This window comes from Euphorbia lathyris, chromosome 7 (genome assembly GCF_963576675.1).
Source record: "Euphorbia lathyris chromosome 7, ddEupLath1.1, whole genome shotgun sequence".
NCBI classification, from domain to species: Eukaryota; Viridiplantae; Streptophyta; class Magnoliopsida; order Malpighiales; family Euphorbiaceae; genus Euphorbia; species Euphorbia lathyris.
Genome location: NC_088916.1, coordinates 57,748,794 through 57,754,011, shown reverse-complemented (window position 1 = coordinate 57,754,011; position 5,218 = coordinate 57,748,794). Strand labels below are relative to the sequence as shown.

General features: G+C 35.4%; 1 non-coding gene across 1 annotated transcript; it reads left to right on the top strand.

Moving 5' to 3' along the window:
* Nucleotides 1–401: 401 nt before the first annotated feature.
* LOC136201678 (small nucleolar RNA R71) lies at nt 402–508 on the top strand. Its single transcript, XR_010674021.1, has one exon. It is a non-coding gene; the product is annotated as a small nucleolar RNA R71 (small nucleolar RNA).
* Nucleotides 509–5,218: the final 4,710 nt, after the last annotated feature.

The window sequence follows — 5,218 nt, the reverse complement described above, 5'->3', positions numbered from 1 at the left end:
TATTATTTTGGTTTTGCCTTTGGACAAAATTTACCTGTTCAATTTCACTCATACCTTCGTAATCCACATCTGTTTGGATTGGCTTACCATTAGAATCACACGGTGCCATAAACCTATCAATTTTGTGCGATAAGGCAGAAAATTGGGCTTGCAACATCGCTACTGGATCAAGATTCACTATACCTTTAACTGATGATGTTGTTGAGGATGATGGTTTTGCTAATGGTACGTGTCCACGTTCCGCGGGCCACATACACCCGTTGATTGCCATTTCCTCCAAAAGTTCTCTTGCTTGGGCAGATGTTTTCTTCATGAATAACCCTCCAGACATAGCGTCCAATGAACCTCTAGTTGTAGGATTTAATCCATTATAAAATGTTTGCATTAAAAGTTCGGCGGGCAATTGGTGGTGTGGGCATAAACGTTGAAGTTCTTTAAAACGTTCCCAATCCTCATAAAGAGTTTCATTATCATTTTGAGAAAAAGATGTTAACTCTTTAATGACTCTTGCGGTTTTTGCTAAAGGAAATTTTTTTGATAAAAATGCTTGGGCTAATTGTTCCCAAGTCTCAATTGATGCGGTTGGCATAGAAGTTAACCATTCTTTGGCTCGATCCTTCAAAGTAAAAGGAAAAAGGCGAAGTTTGATTGCTTCTGCAGTTACATCAGTAATTTTAAAAGTGTCACAAATTTCTAAGAAATTTGTCAAATGGGTATTAGGATTTTCGTTAGGTAACCCGTAAAACGTTACATTATTTTGCAACATATTAAGCAACGCAGGCTTAATTTCAAAATGATGTGCATTAATTTGGGGTCTAACTATACTGTTTGTTACACCGGCCACTCCTGGCCTAGCGTAATCCATAAGTGTGGCCATAACTTCTGGCTCGGTAATTTTAGTTTTTATTGGGGTTTTGTTTTTCTTTTTCTTTTCTTTCTTGTTCTTTTTAAGAGTTCTTTCAATTTCTGGGTCAATAGGATCTGGTGACGTGCCTGAACTTCGAGAACTGCGCATGAACTTGAAATTTCGCACGAACAGAAACTACCTACAAAACAGAATTTGAAAAATAAATATGTTAGTAATTGAAAATAAATAAAATATAAAAGTTTGAATAAGTATGAATAAACCTAGATTCGTAATAAAACACGAAAAATTTAAAATTTTTTCGAAAAATTTGGCGTTCCCCGGCAACGGCGCCAAAAACTTGTTGAGCGATTTCCGCAAGTGCACGGTATACGCTTGTAGTAATAAAGATATCGATCCCATAGGAAACGTTTTTTAAACAAAACTTATTTATAGTCGGTTAAATTTACTTTTAGGTTTATGATATGGAAAAATCGTTTAATCGGTTTTGGTTTTGAAATTGCTAGAATGAGAATTAGATTAGATTATGAAAACGTTAGAAAATATTCTGATTTAAGAATGAATTTGCAAGATAGGAACTTTTAGTACTTTTTAGAAAAGTAAACAGATGTATTTGTTTGCATTAAGCAAAGAAAACAACTTTAAACTTTGTACGAATTATTAAGATGAAATAAATGACGGAACCTCTAATTAATTGGCTTTGAACATGACAAAACCCTTTCGGGATAGTTGCCCTTAATCAAATTAAAACTCTTTCGAGATAATAATTTTCCTAAGTGTTCAACAAAGTTTCCTTGTAAAGATTTTGAATTAAATACGTTTTAATGAAAACACCAGCAGTCACTTTAGTGGATTGGTTACCATAAGTGCTGCATAAAAATCTATCGAATAGAACAGACTTTATTAGATGAAATATAAATTGATACAAGTTTACAGAGAACATGGAGCATGGAAACATTCGACGACTTGCAAGTGAACGAGTTGTCAATCCTTTCCTTGGGTTTCGTTAGAGTTTGTCAGGCTCCGGGGCGGATCCTCTACTCAATCTTCTCGTTGAATCTTCGTAATAGAGACTGGGTCGGTCTACTACCAAAATGAAAACTAAACTGGAACAATGTCTAAACGCTGCTAAACTTGTTATTATTGATAAACAATGTGTGTACATCATATTGCTTTTGAACAGAATCGAAATCTAACTTCTGAATCACTTGATTCGGAATTTCTGCATAAATTCTATACTAATCTCTTTTTTCTACATATCTTCAACTCTCCATCAACTCTTTATTTATAGATGTTGAAGAGTCTTGATTGAAGTGTCGTGTCCGTTGCGAAAGGACGTCTTTATCCACCCGAACGATCGCGTTTCGTCGAAAACGAAAGTGTGTAACTAGGCTTCTAAAATCTCCTGCTCGTACCGAGAATGGGGGAGCATCAATTGGTCTTCAAACGAAGGAAGGAAAATCTGGGGAACGCGTGTCGCGACCGAGAATTTGGGGGCCGCGGTCGCGGCACGGAACGTTTTTCGATTTTTCAGCTTTCGTTCGCGTCCTCGATTTGGCGTTATTAATTTCTGTCGTCTTCGACTCCTTTTGTAGGGTTTTTCTTCTGTTTTTGAGCTCTTTTTCGTTCCTATTTGGATTTTACCAAATATTTATGTACCTTACAAGAAAGAAACATATTCGAGAGTAAAAGCTTCCTAAACAGTTATAAATAGCACAAATTCGTAGCAATATTGATGTAATTATTGATGATATTTTAGGTATATTTTGGGCTTAACACTCCTCTTGCCCCTTTTCTAAATCGGTAAACACTTGGTCATAATTACACTGCAGACCATCCACATGGTTTACTAGATGATCATACCATGAGCTTTCTTTCTCCATGTCTTCAGCTGTAAGTTGCGTGGCTTTTGGTTTTATACCCGACTAAAAATACAAATGTACAAATAAACAAGTCAGTCAGATGTATAGCACAATAGTGACACATATAGGCACAATGAGTGGTCAACTTACTTCAAAAATGACTAGAACTTTGGGCAATTTAGCGATACCGGTCTTTTTCCATCGTGGGATGCGAGTGCCTTTCTTCTCATACCATGCGTGGGTGGCATCCCATACTTCGAACAACCAAGCCTGCAACAAAGTTCCAATTCATTATTTATGCCTATTACCAACATTTCTAGTATACAGAATATACACACATCATACCTGAAATACGTGTGCAAAACCATATAGGTTGTATGAGACACGGTTAGTCCTAAAATTCTCCCTATAAGCGACCAATTGATCAATTCGGTCTTTTCCACCATCTATCCCATTAACAAGAGACTTGTAGGTCACATCCCAGCCACAAACACCCCACGGGAACTCGTTAAACAATCTTGGAAATTCAGCAAGTTCCAACACCCAAGGAAGAGCTTTTTTTTGCGGCAGTGTTATCCAACACACATCCAATGGCAAAATACAACATGGCAAATGAAACTGCATCCTGATCAGATTCATTCTTCCAAACAGTTTGCTGTATAATTGTTTCCACCTCTTTAAAGGTTGGTGTAGGGATGCCTGGAAAAAACTTATTCCTAAATCTATATGGCTTATTTATCGCACTGAACCTTTCCAGAAATGCTTCCATGTCTCCAAACCGTAACCCACTTAGGAGTCCAAACTCCCAATCCCCAAATCTTAACTCAACACCTCTAACTTTGAAGCAAAGCTCCCTGGGTTTGAGGTCTTCACGTATGATCTCCCTTGTTAAAAGGGTATGACAAAGGACTCCTACAAATATTGTATTGGTCATATCCAAATACTGGCCGAAGCAACTCTTCCTAAATAGATTTACTTGGTTTCGTGTTAAACAATCCTTTATATGTTTTGCTGCTTCTAGGTTACACCTAACTGTGATGACGCTTTCCGTTCCAAATGCTTTTTTGTATTTATATCCAGATTTCTTCTTGGCTTTCTTCTTCGAAGGAGAGCCATGCTCATCTCTCTTCCACTTGTCTACACGATCATGCTGAAAAATGTTGTAGACATATCATCAGGGAACATACAATTAAGCTAATTATAACGTTGAGCTAGAATGAGCTAGCGTATGCTAAAATAAGAGAGTTATCAGTAATAGTTCGTCGATATGAATGTTCTATCGGCAATAGATCGTCGCTATGAATGTTCTATCGGCAATTAGCTCGACGATATGAATGTTCTGTCGGTAATATATCGTCGATATGGATGTTCTATCGGCCATTAGGCTGTCTATGACTATGTACTATCTACAATTAGGTTGCCGATGAACATACACATCGACGAATTTCAACCAAACCGAATGACTTCCTAACACCAGACGAACCCAGAAAAACCCTAACACTAGAAGAAGTAAACGAAACGAAACGAAATATTCCTTCTCAAACACAACAAATGTACATGCAATACAAGAGAGAAACGCAAATGTAAAGTCAAGTTATTTACCCTCTTTTTCGTCCTTCCTTCTGAATTCGATTCGTTGTCTGAGCTTGGTGTTCTCGCCATGTCCACTCGAAGTAACAGAGATTCGCCGGATGAAATGTACAGAATCGGGCAATGAATCGCCGGAAAGTTAGAGAGAGGAATAGAGGGGTGTTAGGTTAGAGAGATGGAAGTTCGAATGTTGAAGAGCGGGAGCGGAGTGTTAGAGATGAGGGCAAAGTTGGAATTTAGTTAACGAAATGTGTTAGTTTTGGTGAGTTTCTCAAACTGAGTTAGAAAAGAAAACTAGCCCTTTAAAAGGTGCTAGTTTTGTAATTGTCCCCTTAACTAAATGCTACCGAACTTAACAATAATAATGATATTAGACTTTAAAATAATTTTAATGATAACATTGGACATTAATAAGCTTATAATAATAAAAATAATAATAGTTCTAATAATAATAATAACAATAAATAAATAAATATATTATTAAAGATAAAACTAAATTGAATATCAAATAAAAGCTCGGTTCGATAAAATCTCGGTTCGATAAAAGCCTTGAAATTAAATAAAAATGAGTCTAATTTAAATTAAAAATACAAATTACATACAAACACAAATTTAAACACAATTTAAAGTCTATGAAATTAAATACAAATTTTTATATGAATACAAATTTTTAACTTTCTATTACAATTATGGTGTAAGATGCAAAAAATATCTCTAACGTTTTGAGTCAGAAGTAATTTTATCCCTAACGTTTAAAATGATGTAATTTTATCTTTAACATTAATAAATTAGATAAATAATAATGATAATAAATTATATATAAATAATAATGATAATAAATTATATATAAATAGTTATACGGTTTTGATATATACAGCCCTTAGGGCTACATATAAGCATT